This window comes from Lampetra fluviatilis, chromosome 6 (genome assembly GCF_964198595.1).
Source record: "Lampetra fluviatilis chromosome 6, kcLamFluv1.1, whole genome shotgun sequence".
Lineage (NCBI taxonomy): Eukaryota > Metazoa > Chordata > Hyperoartia > Petromyzontiformes > Petromyzontidae > Lampetra > Lampetra fluviatilis.
The window spans coordinates 18,294,924-18,314,239 of NC_136280.1; the positions used below are offsets into that span (position 1 = coordinate 18,294,924).

At 52.4% G+C, this 19,316-nt stretch overlaps 1 protein-coding gene across 11 annotated transcripts in view; it reads left to right on the forward strand.

The window, feature by feature from the left end:
- The window catches only part of LOC144933218 (uncharacterized), a 247,768-nt gene that overhangs the window by 13,725 nt on the left and 214,727 nt on the right, over nt 1–19,316 (forward strand). Inside the window, exon 1 of one of the 11 annotated variants that reach the window (XM_078857880.1) lies at nt 1,211–1,509. The exons of the other annotated variants lie outside the window; for them this stretch is intronic. The gene's annotated coding sequence lies outside the window, so the exon portion shown is untranslated. Of the gene's footprint in view, nt 1–1,210; nt 1,510–19,316 lie in introns of those variants that run through there. 11 annotated transcript variants of the gene reach the window in all.

Sequence of the window (19,316 nt, forward strand, 5' to 3'; positions counted from 1 at the left end):
AGAGAGGTCCTGACAGACCCGACCCTCACAATAATCTTCTTATACTGGTAGGAACGAAGTGGACCAGCCTACAATAGATTATATCGTCCGTCCGTTTGTCCGTCCGTCTGTCCGTGTAGCAACATCGCCCCCTACTGCAAACACTTGGCATGACCCTACAAAAACCTTTAGACTCAGTGACGCTTTCCTGGCTAAACAAGTGTAACATTCCCTTATAATTCCCTCAGATAGCTTTTAATTAAAACATTTAAATTAATGAGGCTTTCCTGGCTAAACAAGTGTAACATTCCCTTATAATTCCCTGAGATAGCTTTTGATTAAAACTTTTAAATTAAAATTTAACTCACAGCGCCCTAAAGCCTACAGCTAGGCCTAAAGCCTCAAACTACGCCTCAAACTCTCCCTTCGTATCGTACCCCCGCGTGTGTGCAAGGGAGTTAATGTTCAACAATGTTACATTCCCTGATGCTTTTAAATAGAAACATTTAAATTTAAAGCTTTTACATAAATAATAAAAACATTTAAATTTAAAATTAACTCATGGCGGCCTAAAGCCTACAGCTAGGCCTAAAGCCTAGAACTAGGCCTCAAACTCTCCCTTCGTATCGTACCCCCGCGTGTGTGAAAGGGAGTTAATGTTTAACAATGTTACATTCCCTGATGTTTTTAAATAGAAACATTTACACTTAAAGCTTTTACATAAATAATAAAAACATTTAAATTAAAAATTAACTCACAGCGGCCTAACGCCTACAGCTAGGCCTAAAGCCTAGAAATAGGCCTCACACTCTCCCTTCGTATCGTCCGATTTGGTGTAGCAACATCGCCCCCTACTGCAAACACTTGGCAGGACCCTACAAAAACCTTTTGACTCAGTGGGGCTTTCCTGGCTAAACAAGTGTAATAATACATTTTGTTTATATTCTTTGGTTATTCGTTCCTACCAGCCCACCCCGCAGGGTCCTGTTATATAAAAGTCTCCGCGCGCTCGCGCTTGCGGGGTATTTCGCTCTCGGACGGTGGGAATAGGCTATTTCGTTTTCCCATCCGTAAACGTTAAAGTAGTTTAATTAACAAATTTGTGCCGTTTCTATTATTAATTATTTACTTATTGCACGCCGTCGACCGTACCAAGTGACGCCAATTGCGTGGGGGGGGCGGACCCTGCCAAGTGATGCGCGTTCGCTCCAGCTCACGGGGGACATTTTATATTACGCGTTTAACATGGAATAAATATCCACATTACGCTGCCGATTTCTCTTCACAGTGTGATGTCCTCTTCCCCCCCACCACCCCAATGCGTGCAGTTACTGCTATAAAGTTCTTAGATATTAACTTAAAATTCTTAAAGCGCTTACATAGTATTTTTCTGCCTCGGGCGGGGGGATGGTGGGGGGGGGGGGTAGCGGCCCAGCCCGCAGCCTGGCAATGTCTCACCTCCTCCGGCTTGGCAATCTAGGCGAGGCCACGGGCTCTGCATGGGACGAGGCGTCACCACGCCAATCTAAAGTACAATTTTATTGCATCTTTCGCTAAGAACTGAGGTTTATTGTTTACTATTATTAAACAAATAAGTTTACAAATATTACAATGATGTTTGTGTGCACATAACAACTCTGCTTAATTGTTTACTATTATGAAACTAATAAGTTGCCTAATATTACAATTATAATGTTCCTGTGCAGAAACTACATGTGTCCCTAAAGTCGATGTCTGTGTGTGTGAGTCCATATGTATGTGTGTGTGTGTGCGTGTAAGTCGATGGGTTTCTACGTGTGTGGGTCCATGTCTGTGTATAAGTCCATGTGTGTGTCTGTCTTTTTCAAACGGACAACGCCCAATGTGTGTGTGTGTACGTACAAGTGTGTGTGTGTGTCAGTACATTTGTGTGCGTATCAGTCGCTGTGTGTGTGTTAGTCTACATGTGTATGTAAGTCCAAACATGTGTGTGTGTCACTCGATGTGTGTGTGTAAGTCAATGCGTGTGTGTGAGTCTATGTGCCTGTTAATCCATGTGTATCTAAAGTACATGTCTGCGTGTCACAGTCCATATGTGTATGTGTGTGTAGGGCAATGTGTGGGTCAGTCTATGTATGTGTGTGTAAGTCCATGTGTGTGTGTCTTAGTCGATGTGTGTGTGTGTGTGTGTAAGTACATGTGTCTTTACGTCAATGTGTGAGTCCACGTATGTCTGTGTGTGAGTCGATGTATGTGTGTGAGTCGCTGTATGTGTGTACGTCGATATGTGTGTGTAACTCCATGTGTGTGTATCTCAAGTGGATGTCTATGTGTGTGTGAGTCCATATGTGCGTGTGAGTCGATGTGTTTGTGTGTAAGTCGATATGTGTGTGTGTGTGTCTCAGTCCATGTGCGTGTGTGTTAGTCACTGTGTGCATGCCTCCATGTTAGTCAGTGTAAGTCATTTTTTTCGCGTGTCTGTAGGTCCATGTGTACGTCTTAGTCCATCTGTGTGCTTTATTGACCTGCTCAAGGCCTATGACACCATCAGTAGGCCTGGGCTCTGGGTTGTTCTTCGTGCTTTCGGAGTCCCTCACCCTTTGCTCACGATCCTTAAGGACCCTCCTGCTGGTGAGCGGCCCCACGTCAAACTACGTGGCCGTCAGTCAGAGCCATTCCCTCTACACCTTGGGGTGTGACAGGGATGTCCTTTGGCTCCCACATTATTTAACATATCGTTTGACCACGTAGTTCGTGAAGTCTTCGATGGCTGTACCGGAGGAATTACCATATGGTACAGATACAATGGGAGGCTGATCGATGCCCGTGTGCGGTCAAGGGATGGCTCTCTATTGCTTAACCATGTTATGTATGCTGATGCTTTGGTGATTGCTGCTCACTACTGCTGAACCTGGAGCTTGCCACTAAGAGGTGGGGCCTTACCATCAGCCCCACCAAAACTAAGCACCTGCCTGGGTATTTTGTACCATGGAACAATCCACCCCCACAACTCACAATTAGTGATGCGGCAGTTGTGGAGAGATTGCCGAGATTCCCATACCTGGCCAGTGTGCTCATGACCGGCTCCGGTTTAACAGCAGTGGTCTCACTCGAAATCAGTCGAGTGCCATTATCTTTTCATCGGCTGCGTTACGCTGTGTGGAAGCTACCTGGTCTCTCGCTCCGCATGAAGCACCAGGTCTTCTCGGCCACGGTAATTCCCTCCCTTCTCTACGCTTGCGAAATGTACACCCCCCCCAATGGAACATTTAGGCTGGCCTGCTAACGATCCATCCTGGGTTTAACCATATATGTGTGTGCGTCTAAGTCGATGTGTTTCTATGTGTGTGGGTCAATGTCTGTGTGTAAGTCCATGTGTGTGTCTGCCTTTTTCGCCCGAGCAACGCCGGGTACTTACCGCTAGTGATACCTATACGTTAAACCAACAGCTCCCATTTGTCAATATACACACGTATGTAGAATTTCAATAGCACCGTACATAGCCAATCGGAGGTGAGGGGGAGGACAACAAACTAAACACAAAAGGTAGTTTTAAAGAAATGAGATTTCAATCTAGATCAGTTAAAAGTGCACAGCTACAGTGGCTTCCCAATATTGGAAGGGAGAGCGTTCTAGACGACCTCAGAAGCGCATCTGAAAGCGCATGATGCGTTTGACCTTCATTGTTCGATGGCCAGCCCAAAGTGGAGTATATAGTGTAGTGTATAATATTATAGCGTATAATGTAGTATAATGTATAGTAGTGTATAGTAGTGTAATATATAGTGGAGTGTACATAGCATCTGAAAGCGCGCGATGCAGTGACTGTCTTTGTTTTGATGGCCAGCCAAAAGCTGCTGTGAGGGTGACCGGAGTTCGCGTGATAGTTGATGCTCCTTGACAAGATCGGCGAGGTATTGTGGTTCATTTGTGGCAAGCACGTTGTGTGTAATGAGTGCGACCTCATAATGTATTCATTCGACAACTGGAAGTCAATGCAGCTCAGTGAGCACTGGACAGACATGGTCCGATCTTGCAGTACCTGTAACATCACAACACCTGCCAGTTAATTTTGTATATGCTGCAGCTGGATAATGTAATATTTTAACCAAGGTGAGACCTCAACCGCAGAGAATCGGACCGCTTTAACACATAGGCTGTCGTTGCCAAAATTATTTGTACCTAAAAATGTCATGGTTTGTCTGTCTGCGAAGGATTTGGCTCGCAAACTGGTAGCATGTCATAAGCCCCGTGCTGAGCCAGCACTATTCCGATTTTGCGTCCATCACCTTTAAAGTAATCTTGATTTGAAGCTTTCGTGACTGCAGGTATCCATACTCTTTGGTTCTTTCGGTAAAGTCACGTAGGTAGAAAAATAAAACCAAATATAAATAATATATCACGACGTTTCGATCGCAACACAAGTGGTCGTCCTCAGGCTCAGATCCCGCTTGCTTGCCCATCGCCACATATATAACCTTGTTGTAACAGCTCTCTCGCTGGTTCAGCAGTTCCACTGCTGGATTTTTTATTCCACCTGAGGACGACCGCTTGTGTTGCGATCGAAACGTTGTGATATTATTTTTATTTTGTTTTATTTTACACGCTTTTATTTAACTCACTCTGTCTGTTGTTGTTGTTGTCGTTTCCTCAAATCTTGTAACTCAATTTTAACCCACTTCCCAATGTGGTATCGCCTGCAAACTTATGTTTTACTGATGACAATACTATATTCTATCGTAAAACTATATTTGTATACAATCTTTTTACACACTTTCTATTAACTCACTCTGTTGTATCCTCAAATATTGTAACTCAATTTTAACCCACTTTCCAATGTGCTATCCACTGCAAACTTGGTATACTTATGTCATACTGATGACAATACTGTATTCTATCATATTCTTTATGTTTCGGCTTGGGTCTAATTGTCCACTCTCAACTGACAATGGCTGTAAATCACCACGGTCCCTTACGTTGCAAGCCTCGGGGCCACTTCCTGGATTCGTGGAGTTTTTGCCATTACGAGTACGGTACATTTCATTAAAGCGTGTTTTTAAAAACGTTTTTTTAAAAATATTACTTATTTCTACCTTTGTGACTTTACCGAAAGAACTAAAGAGTACCTTTAGAGTATTTTAATTAGCGATCTAGTGCTATTTTCGGTTATTCATTTCTTAAATAGAACATGCTCGACCTTACCAACTCACACGCGTTCGGTGGGGGGGAGGGACCCTACCAAGTCACACGAGTTCGGTGGGGGTGAGAGGGGATTTCTCTTTCGTGTGGACACTGCGCAAGGTAACACACAGATTTACAGCTCCCTTCAAATATTACCATGACTGTTTACTCATTTCAAATTGCCTTTCCTAGGTTACATTTAATGACAGGGATGAATCAATGTTTATGAAGAATAGCCTTTTTCTGTACTCTTGAGGCATAAGCAGCCATGTAATATCACTTACTACGCAGGGGCAAACCAATAAATATACTCAATTACGTCTTCTATCATATTTACACATGCCCCCTCAGTAGGGGGGTTGAGCAGTGACGTTATGTCAATTACACTTGATTGGTGCGCATCTGCTCATAGTAACAGGTAGGTTAGGTTCATTTTGTCTTCATTGACTTTCATTTTTTTCCGCTCTTGCTCGTGGCAAATGTTTGCACCAAAATAGCGGATCACCCTCGCAGTTGCTCCTAATTCTTATACACGCGTGCATTTCCCTTCTCCCTTGCTTCTTTCGCTAAAGTCACATACATAGAAAAGATTTAGTCTATATAAAGTTAGAGTGTGTATGTCCATGTGTGCATATGAGTCCATGTACGTGTGTGCGTTGTGTCTGTGCAAGTCCGTGTGTGTGCGTCAATGTGTGTGTGACAGTCACTCTGTTTGTGTACGTCCATGTGTGTGTGTGTGCGGTGTGCGTTCAAGTCGATGTGTGTGTGCGCGGTGTGCGTTCAAGTCGATGTGTGTGTGTATTACTCCATGTGTGTGTGTGTGTAAGTCCATATGTGTGTGTGTAGTTCCATGTGAGTGTGAGTCTATGTATGTGTGTGTTTAAGTCGATATGTTTGTGTGTGTTAGTCGATGTGTGTGTGTGTGTGGGTCCATGTGTGTCAGTCGATGTGTGTGTACGTCGAAAAGTGTGTCTGTGTTAGTCCATGTGCGTGTGTGGGTCGATGTGTGTGTGTGTACAGCGATATGTGTGTGTGTGTGAGTCCATGTGTGTGTATGTGTTAGTCGATATGTGTGTTTGTGTAAGTCCATATGTGTGTGTGTAAGTCGATGTGTGTGACTATGTGTGTTTAAGTCCATGTGTGTGTGTAAGTCGATGCGTGTGTGCGAGTCGCTGTGTGTGTGTTGATGTATGTGTGTGTGTCGATGTGTGTGCGTAAGTCCATGTGTGTGTGAGTCTGTGTGTGTGTGTTAGTCAATCTGTGTGCGTGGTGTGTGTGTAGACAACTAATATTTAACAATTAATTTCGTAATTTTTGCAATAGTAATGTGTGTGTCTAAGTCCATGTATGCGTGTAATTCGATGTATGTGTGCGTCCATGTGTGTGTGCAAGTCGATGTGTTTGTGTGTGTGTACGTCGATGTGTGTGTAAGTCCATGTGTGTGGAAGTACGTGTGTGTGAGTCGCTGTGTGTGCGTACGTCGATGTGTCATCGTGTAAGTGGATGTGTGTGTGGCTCTATGTGCATGTGTATTGCTGTACTTTACGCGGACAACTTCTTGCTTTTCTGTCACTTTATTTCTACTAAGGCAGCACATTTCAGTATCATTCTCCGGCGCGTTCTTCACTCGCTCGCCGCGCTCCGCTGGTCTCGCTCGCTCCGCTCTGCCATCTCTCCCGACTCTCCTCTCCGCTCCTCCGTCTCACTCCCGCCGCTCTCTCGCGGTCTCTCCGTCTCACTCCAGCTGCTCTCTCACGGCTTCTCCGTCTCACTCCAGCCGCTACACTATACTTCTTCCTTTACTCCTTGCTACTCTATACTTCTTCCGTTACTCCACTGCTACTCTATACTTCTTCCGTTACTCCTTGTCTTCAGCTCCGACCGTCTGCATCCGCTCCCAGGCACGACTCCACTCCAACTCCCCTCAACTCTCAAACTCCCCTCTATTTATCCCCGCCCCTATTCATTCCCAATTAATTAGTTGGCTTCCCCCCCACGCCCCTCGCCCCCAGCCCCTGCTGCCACCTGTCTCCATTTCCAGACTTGGAGGCGCCACTTCACACACAACAACAACAACCAACCAATCACAGCCCTGCATCCATAATTGCCCAACGGGCCGTCTCCGACTCACCCTACGGCCCCTGGTAACAGCCGCGTGTCCCGATATGCCCCCACTGTACCCCACACGGACGCGTGTGCAATTTCCCCCCTTGGCGCGTGTTAAACCACTACACATGTGCGAGTCGATGTGTGTGGGTGGGCCCATGTGTGTGTAAGTCCATGTGTGTGTGCGTGTGTGCTAGTCAATATGTGTGTGTGTAAGTGCATATGTGTGTGTAGGTCAATGTGTGTGTGAGTCTATGTATGTGTGTAAGTCCATGTATCTGTGTAAGTCCATGTGTAATGTTCTTGTATGGAGACGGAGTCGTCGTAGAGGCAACACGGTTTATTTATAACATAACAAGGTACACTTAATCCCTTACACAAAGGGGTAGTGGCCCCTTTCACCCACAACCTGGGGAGGTACAGCCTCTGGGCTATCGTACCTAGTCACTCTGACTCCTCTAGCCCTCCGGCTGGCTAGACCTAGGGGAGGCTGACCCACCGCTGGTCCGGTGGGTCCCTGACCACTGGCCCGTCCGTACCTGGCCCTCAGAAGGACATCAGGCCGAGGAAACCTCAGGGTTCTAACCTCTCGACCACTGGCACCGCACTGAGCCCCGGCCCTAAAAAGGACGTCGGTGGCTTGGGGTCCAGGGTCTTGTCTCCAGGCGGGCTTCTGGCTTGGGCGGGGTTCTGTGGGATCGTACGCATCCCCCCCCCCCTGTACAGCACGCAGCCGTCCCGGCTGCAACAACAACCAACAACAAAAACAAAAAAACAATGTGAACCAGAAAATTCGTGAGCCTCAACGCAACAGTAACAACAACACAATAAACTAACAACACCTGCAATAATTTACCCCAACCCACCTGTACATATGAACACTGCGGACACCATACACCAGGGACCCGAGGCCAACTACTCACCCTCACCACTCTCCCTCACCACTCACCCTCACCACTCACCCTCACCACCACCACTCACCCTCACCACTCACCCTCACCACTCACTACTCACCCTCACCACTCATCCTCACCACCACCACTCACCCTCACTACTCACCACACCCTCACTACTCACCACTCACCCTCACTACTCACCCTCACCACCATCACTCAACCTCACCACTCACCCTCACCACTCATCCTCACCACCACCACTCACCCTCACCACTCACCCTCACTACTCACCACACCCTCACTACTCACCACTCACCCTCACCACTCACCCTCACCACTCACTACTCACCCTCACCACTCATCCTCACCACTCACCCTCACTACTCACCACTCACCCTCACCACTCACCCTCACCAGTCAACACTCACCTTCACTACTCACCACTAACCCTAACCACTCACCACTCTTCCTCACCACTCACCCTCACCACTCACCCTCACCACTCATCCTCACCACCACCACTCACCCTCACCACTCACCCTCACTACTCACCACACCCTCACCACTCACCCTCACCACTCACCCTCACCACTCACTACTCACCCTCACCACTCATCCTCACCACCACCACTCACCCTCACCACTCACCCTCACTACTCACCACACCCTCACTACTCACCACTCACCCTCACCACTCACCCTCACCACCATCACTCAACCTCACCACTCACCCTCACCACTCATCCTCACCACCACCACTCACCCTCACCACTCACCCTCACTACTCACCACACCCTCACTACTCACCACTCACCCTCACCACTCACCCTCACCACTCACTACTCACCCTCACCACTCATCCTCACCACTCACCCTCACTACTCAACACTCACCCTCACCACTCACCCTCACCACTCAACACTCACCCTCACTACTCACCACTAACCCTAACCACTCACCACTCTTGCTCACCACTCACCCTCACCACTCACCCTCACCACTCATCCTCACCCTCACCGCTCATCCTCAACACTTACCACTCACCCTCACCACTCACCCTCACCACTCACCCTCACCACTCAACACTCACCCTCACCACTCACCCTCACTACTCACCGCTCACCCTCACTACTCACCACTCACACTCACCCTCACCACTCTTCCTCACCACTCACCCTCACCACTCACCCTCACCACTCAACCCTCACCACTCACCCTCACTACTCACCACTCACGCTCACCCTCAACACTCTCCCTTACCACTCACCACTGACCTTTCACCAATCACCATGCACACTCACCACTCACGCTCATCACTCACCCTCCCCACTCACCACCACCACTCACCCTCACCACTCACACCACTCACCCTCACCACTCACTACACTCACCACTCACCCTTACCACTCTTCCTCACCACTCACCCTCACCACTCTCCCTCACCACTCACACTCACCACTGACCCTCACCACTCAGCACTCTGCCTCAACACTCACCCTCACCACTCACCCTCACCGCTCACCCTCACCACTCATCACTCACCCTCACCACTCACCACTCACCCTCAACACTTACCACTCACCGCTCACTCTCATCATTCACTACACTCACCACTCTCCCTCACCCTCACCACCACACCCTCAACACTCACCCTCACCACTCACCCTCATCACTCACCCTCAACACTTACCACTCACCGCTCACTCTCATCACTCACTACACTCACCACTCTCCCTCACCCTCACCACTCACCCTCACCACTCACCCTCACCACTCACCCTTACCACTCACCCTCACCACTCTTCCTCACCACTCACCCTCACCACTCTCCCTCACCACTCACACTCACCACTGACCCTCACCACTCACCTCTCACCCTCACCACTCACCCTCACCACTCACCTTCACCGCTCACCCTCACCACTCATCACTCACCCTCACCACTCATCCTCACCACTCACCCTCACCACTCACCACTCACCCTCACCACTCTTCCTCACCCTCACCACTCACCCTCACCACTCACCCTCACCACTCACTCACCCTCACCACTCATCCTCACCCTCACCACTCACCCTCACCCTCACCACTCACCCTCACCACTCATCCTCACCACCACCACCCACCACTCATCACTCACCCTCACCGCTCACCCTCAACACTTACCACTCACCCTCACCACTCACCCTCACCACTCACCCTCACCGCTCACCCTCACCACTCATCACTCACCCTCACCACTCATCCTCACCACTCACCCTCACCACTCATCACTTACTGCTCACTCTCATCACTCACTACACTCACCACACTCCCTCACCCTCACCACTCACCCTCAACACTTACCCTCACCACTCACCCTCAACACTTACCACTCACCGCTCACTCTCATCACTCACTACACTCACCACTCTCCCTCACCCTCACCACTCACCCTCACCATTCACCCTCACCACTCACACCACTCACCCTCACCACTCACCCTCACCACTCAACACTCACCCTCACCACTCACCCTCACTACTCACCACTCACGCTCACCCTCACTACTCACCACTCATGCTCACCCTCACCACTCTTCCTCACCCTCACCACTCACCCTCACCACTCACCCTCACCCCTCACTCACCCTCACCACTCATCTTCACCCTCACCATTCACCCTCACCACTCATCACTCACCCTCACCACTCACCCTCAACACTTACCACTCACCACTCTTCCTCACCCTCACCACTCACCCTCACCACTCACCACTCACCATCATCACTCACCCTCACCGCTCACCCTCAACACTTACCACTCACCCTCACCACTCACCCTCACCACTCACCCTCACCACTCAACACTCACCCTCACCACTCACCCTCACCGCTCACCCTCACCACTCATCACTCACCCTCACCACTCATCCTCACCACTCACCCTCACCACTCATCACTTACTGCTCACTCTCATCACTCACTACACTCACCACACTCCCTCACCCTCACCACTCACCCTCAACACTTACCCTCACCACTCACCCCTCACCACTCACCCTCACTACTCACCACTCACCCTCACCCTCACCACTCACCACTCACCCTCACCACCGACCCTCACTACTCACCACTCACCCTCACCACTCACTCTCACCACTCACCCTCACCACTCACCCTCACCACTCACCCTCACCACTCACCCTCACCACTCAACACTCACCCTCACCACTCACCCTCACTACTCACCACTCACGCTCACCCTCACTACTCACCACTCACACTCACTCTCACCACTCTTCCTCACCACTCACCCTCACCACTCCCCTCACCACTCAACCCTCACCACTCACCCTCACTACTCACCACGCACGCTCACCCTCACCACTCCCTTACCAGTCACCCTCACCACTCACCCCTCACCAATCACCATGCACACTCACCACTCACCACCACCACTCACCCTCACAACTCACACCACTCACCCTCACCACTCACCCTCACCACTCAACACTCACCCTCACCACTCACCCTCACTACTCACCACACCCTCACTACTCACCACTCACCCTCACCACTCACCCTCACCACCATCACTCAACCTCACCACTCACCCTCACCACTCATCCTCACCACCACCACTCACCCTCACCACTCACCCTCACTACTCACCACACCCTCACTACTCACCACTCACCCTCACCACTCACCCTCACCACTCTTCCTCACCCTCACCACTCATCCTCACCACTCATCTTCACCCTCACCACTCACCACTCACCCTCACCACTCATCACTCACCCTCACCCTCAACACTTACCACTCACCCCTCACCCTCACCACTCACCCTCACCACTCACCACTCACCATCACCACTCATCACTCACCCTCACCGCTCACCCTCAACACTTACCACTCACCCTCACCACTCACCCTCACCACTCACCCTCACCACTCAACACTCACCCTCACCACTCACCCTCACCGCTCACCCTCACCACTCATCACTCACCCTCACCACTCATCCTCACCACTCACCCTCACCACTCATCACTTACTGCTCACTCTCATCACTCACTACACTCACCACACTCCCTCACCCTCACCACTCACCCTCAACACTTACCCTCACCACTTACCCCTCACCACTCACCCTCACTACTCACCACTCACCCTCACCCTCACCACTCACCACTCACCCTCACCACCGACCCTCACTTCTCACCACTCACCCTCACCACTCACCCTCACCACTCACCCTCACCACTCAACACTCACCCTCACCACTCACCCTCACTACTCACCACTCACGCTCACCCTCACTACTCACCACTCACCCTCACCACTCTTCCTCACCACTCACCCTCACCACTCCCCTCACCACTCAACCCTCACCACTCACCCTCACTACTCACCACGCACGCTCACCCTCACCACTCCCTTACCAGTCACCCTCACCACTCACCCCTCACCAATCACCATGCACACTCACCACTCACCACCACCACTCACCCTCACCACTCACACCACTCACCCTCACCACTCACCCTCACCACTCAACACTCACCCTCACCACCCACCCTCACTACTCACCACACCCTCACTACTCACCACTCACTGTCACCACTCACCCTCACCACCATCACTCAACCTCACCACTCACCCTCACCACTCATCCTCACCACCACCACTCACCCTCACCACTCACCCTCACTACTCACCACACCCTCACTACTCACCACTCACCCTCACCACTCACCCTCACCACTCACTACTCACCCTCACCACTCATCCTCACCACTCACCCTCACTACTCAACACTCACTCTCACCACTCACCCTCGCCACTCAACACTCACCCTCACTACTCACCACTAACCCTAACCACTCACCACTCTTCCTCACCACTCACCCTCACCACTCACCCTCACCACTCACTACACTCACCACTCACCCTTACCACTCTTCCTCACCACTCACCCTCACCAATCTCCCTCACCAATCACACTCACCACTGACCCTCACCACTCAGCACTCACCCTCAACACTCACCCTCACCACTCACCCTCACCGCTCACCCTCACCACTCATCACTCACCCTCACCACTCACCCTCAACACTTACCACTCACCGCTCACTCTCATCACTCACTACACTCACCACTCTCCCTCACCCTCACCACCACACCCTCAACACTCACCCTCACCACTCACCCTCATCACTCACCCTCAACACTTACCACTCACCGCTCACTCTCATCACTCACTACACTCACCACTCTCCCTCACCCTCACCACTCACCCTCAACACTCACCCTCAACACTTACCACTCACCACTCTCCCTCACCCTCACCACTCACCCTCACCCCTCACCATCACCACTCATCACTCACCCTCACCGCTCACCCTCAACACTTACCACTCACCCTCACCACTCACCCTCACCACTCACCCTCACCACTCATCACTCACCCTCACCACTCATCCTCACCACTCACCCTCACCACTCATCACTTACTGCTCACTCTCATCACTCACTACACTCACCACACTCCCTCACCCTCACCACTCACCCTCAACACTTACCCTCACCACTCACCACTCACCCTCACTACTCACCACTCACCCTCACCCTCACCACTCACCACTCACCCTCACCACCGACCCTCACTACTCACCACTCACCCTCACCACTCACTCTCACCACTGACCCTCACCACTCACCCTCACCACTCACCCTCACCACTCACCCTCACCACTCAACACTCACCCTCACCACTCACCCTCACTACTCACCACTCACGCTCACCCTCACTACTCACCACTCACACTCACCCTCACCACTCTTCCTCACCACTCACCCTCACCACTCCCCTCACCACTCAACCCTCACCACTCACCCTCACTACTCACCACGCATGCTCACCCTCACCACTCCCTTACCAGTCACCCTCACCACTCACCCCTCACCAATCACCATGCACACTCACCACCACCACTCACCCTCACCACTCACACCACTCACCCTCACCACTCACCCTCACCACTCAACACTCACCCTCACCACTCACCCTCACTACTCACCACACCCTCACTACTCACCACTCACCGTCACCACTCACCCTCACCACTCACTACTCACCCTCACCACTCATCCTCACCACTCACCCTCACTACTCAACACTCACTCTCACCACTCACCCTCGCCACTCAACACTCACCCTCACTACTCACCACTAACCCTAACCACTCACCACTCTTCCTCACCACTCACCCTCACCACTCACCCTCACCACTCACTACACTCACCACTCACCCTTACCACTCTTCCTCATCACTCACCCTCACCACTCTACCTCACCACTCACACTCACCACTGACCCTCACCACTCAGCACTCACCCTCAACACTCACCCTCACCACTCACCCTCACCGCTCACCCTCACCACTCATCACTCACCCTCACCACTCACCCTCAACACTTACCACTCACCGCTCACTCTCATCACTCACTACACTCACCACTCACCCTCACCACCACACCCTCAACACTCACCCTCACCACTCACCCTCATCACTCACCCTCAACACTTACCACTCACCGCTCACTCTCATCACTCACTACACTCACCACACTCCCTCACCCTCACCACTCACCCTCAACACTTACCCTCACCACTCACCCCTCACCACTCACCCTCACTACTCACCACTCACCCTCAACACTCACCCTCACCACCTACCCTCACTACTCACCACTCACCCTCACCACTCACTCTCACCACTCACCCTCACCACTCACCCTCACCACTCACCCTCACCACTCACCCTCACCACTCAACACTCACCCTCACCACTCACCCTCACTACTCACCCTCATCACTCACCCTCAACACTTACCACTCACCGCTCACTCTCATCACTCACTACACTCACCACTCTCCCTCACCCTCACCACTCACCCTCAACACTCACCCTCAACACTTACCACTCACCACTCTCCCTCACCCTCACCACTCACCCTCACCACTCACCATCACCACTCATCACTCACCCTCACCGCTCACCCTCAACACTTACCACTCACCCTCACCACTCACTTTCACCACTCACCCTCACCACTCATCACTCACCCTCACCACTCATCCTCACCACTCACCCTCACCACTCATCACTTACTGCTCACTCTCATCACTCACTACACTCACCACACTCCCTCACCCTCACCACTCACCCTCAACACTTACCCTCACCACTCACCCCTCACCACTCACCCTCACTACTCACCACTCACCCTCACCCTCACCACTCGCCACTCACCCTCACCACCGACCCTCACTACTCACCACTCACCCTCACCACTCACTCTCACCACTCACCCTCACCACTCACCCTCACCACTCACCCTCACCACTCACCCTCACCACTCAACACTCACCCTCACCACTCACCCTCACTACTCACCACTCACGCTCACCCTCACTACTCACCACTCACACTCACCCTCACCACTCTTCCTCACCACTCACCCTCACCACTCCCCTCACCACTCAACCCTCACCACTCACCCTCACTACTCACCACGCATGCTCACCCTCACCACTCCCTTACCAGTCACCCTCACCACTCACCCCTCACCAATCACCATGCACACTCACCACCACCACTCACCCTCACCACTCACACCACTCACCCTCACCACTCACCCTCACTACTCAACACTCACCCTCACCACTCACCCTCACTACTCACCACACCCTCACTACTCACCACTCACTGTCACCACTCACCCTCACCACCATCACTCAACCTCACCACTCACCCTCACCACTCATCCTCACCACCACCACTCACCCTCACCACTCACCCTCACTACTCACCACACCCTCACTACTCACCACTCACCCTGACCACTCACCCTCACCACTCACTACTCACCCTCACCACTCATCCTCACCACTCACCCTCACTACTCAACACTCACTCTCACCACTCACCCTCGCCACTCAACACTCACCCTCACTACTCACCACTAACCCTAACCACTCACCACTCTTCCTCACCACTCACCCTCACCACTCACCCTCACCACTCACTACACTCACCACTCACCCTTACCACTCTTCCTCATCACTCACCCTCACCACTCTACCTCACCACTCACACTCACCACTGACCCTCACCACTCAGCACTCACCCTCAACACTCACCCTCACCACTCACTCTCACCGCTCACCCTCACCACTCATCACTCACCCTCACCACTCACCCTCAACACTTACCACTCACCGCTCACTCTCATCACTCACTACACTCACCACTCTCCCTCACCCTCACCACCACACCCTCAACACTCACCCTCACCACTCACCCTCATCACTCACCCTCAACACTTACCACTCACCGCTCACTCTCATCACTCACTACACTCACCACACTCCCTCACCCTTACCACTCACCCTCAACACTTACCCTCACCACTCACCCCTCACCACTCACCCTCACTACTCACCACTCACCCTCAACACTCACCCTCACCACCGACCCTCACTACTCACCACTCACCCTCACCACTCACTCTCACCACTCACCCTCACCACTCACCCTCACCACTCACCCTCACCACTCACCCTCACCACTCAACACTCACCCTCACCACTCACCCTCAACACTCACCCTCACCACTCACCCTCATCACTCACCCTCAACACTTACCACTCACCGCTCACTCTCATCACTCACTACACTCACCACACTCCCTCACCCTCACCACTCACCCTCAACACTTACCCTCACCACTCACCCCTCACCACTCACCCTCACTACTCACCACTCACCCTCAACACTCACCCTCACCACCGACCCTCACTACTCACCACTCACCCTCACCACTCACTCTCACCACTCACCCTCACCACTCACCCTCACCACTCACCCTCACCACTCACCCTCACCACTCAACACTCACCCTCACCACTCACCCTCACTACTCACCACTCACGCTCACCCTCACTGCTCACCACTCACACTCACCCTCACCACTCTTCCTCACCACTCACCCTCACCACTCCCCTCACCACTCAACCCTCACCACTCACCCTCACTACTCACCACGCACGCTCACCCTCACCACTCCCTTACCAGTCACCCTCACCACTCACCCCTCACCAATCACCATGCACACTCACCACTCACCACCACCACTCACCCTCACCACTCACACCACTCACCACTCACCCTCACCACTCAACACTCACCCTCACCACTCACCCTCACTACTCACCACACCCTCACTACTCACCACTCACCCTCACCACTCACCCTCACCACCATCACTCAACCTCACCACTCACCCTCACCACTCATCCTCACCACCACCACTCACCCTCACCACTCACCCTCACTACTCACCACACCCTCACTACTCACCACTCACCCTCACCACTCACCCTCACCACTCTTCCTCACCCTCACCACTCATCCTCACCACTCACCCTCACCACTCACTCACCCTCACCACTCATCTTCACCCTCACCACTCACCACTCACCCTCACCACTCATCACTCACCCTCACCACTCACCCTCAACACTTACCACTCACCCCTCACCCTCACCACTCACCCTCACCACTCACCACTCACCATCACCACTCATCACTCACCCTCACCGCTCACCCTCAACACTTACCACTCACCCTCACCACTCACCCTCACCACTCAACACTCACCCTCACCACTCACCCTCACCGCTCACCCTCACCACTCATCACTCACCCTCACCACTCATCCTCACCACTCACCCTCACCACTCATCACTTACTGCTCACTCTCATCACTCACTATACTCACCACACTCCTCACCCTCACCACTCACCCTCAACACTTACCCTCACCACTCACCCCTCACCACTCACCCTCACTACTCACCACTCACCCTCACCACTCACCCTCACCACCGACCCTCACTTCTCACCACTCACCCTCACCACTCACTCTCACCACTCACCCTCACCACTCACCCTCACCACTCACCCTCACCACTCAACACTCACCCTCACCACTCACCCTCACTACTCACCACTCACGCTCACCCTCACTACTCACCACTCACCCTCACCACTCTTCCTCACCACTCACCCTCACCACTCCCCTCACCACTCAACCCTCACCACTCACCCTCACTACTCACCACGCACGCTCACCCTCACCACTCCCTTACCAGTCACCCTCACCACTCACCCCTCACCAATCACCATGCACACTCACCACTCACCACCACCACTCACCCTCACCACTCACACCACTCACCCTCACCACTCACCCTCACCACTCAACACTCACCCTCACCACTCACCCTCACTACTCACCACACCCTCACTACTCACTACTCACCGTCACCACTCACCCTCACCACCATCACTCAACCTCACCACTCACCCTCACTACTCACCACACCCTCACTACTCACCACTCACCCTCACCACTCACCCTCACCACTCACTACTCACCCTCACCACTCATCCTCACCACTCACCCTCACTACTCAACACTCACTCTCACCACTCACCCTCGCCACTCAACACTCACCCTCACTACTCACCACTAACCCTAACCACTCACCACTCTTCCTCACCACTCACCCTCACCACTCACCCTCACCACTCACTACACTCACCACTCACCCTTACCACTCTTCCTCACCACTCACCCTCACCACTCTCCCTCACCAATCACACTCACCACTGACCCTCACCACTCAGCACTCACCCTCAACACTCACCCTCACCACTCACCCTCACCGCTCACCCTCACCACTCATCACTCACCCTCACCACTCACCCTCAACACTTACCACTCACCGCTCACTCTCATCACTCACTACACTCACCACTCTCCCTCACCCTCACCACTCACCCTCAACACTCACCCTCAACACTTACCACTCACCACTCTCCCTCACCCTCACCACTCACCCTCACCACTCACCACTCACCACTCATCACTCACCCTCACCGCTCACCCTCAACACTTACCACTCACCCTCACCACTCACCCTCACCACTCACCCTCACCACTCATCACTCACCCTCACCACTCATCCTCACCACTCACCCTCACCACTCATCACTTACTGCTCACTCTCATCACTCACTACACTCACCACACTCCCTCACCCTCACCACTCACCCTCAACA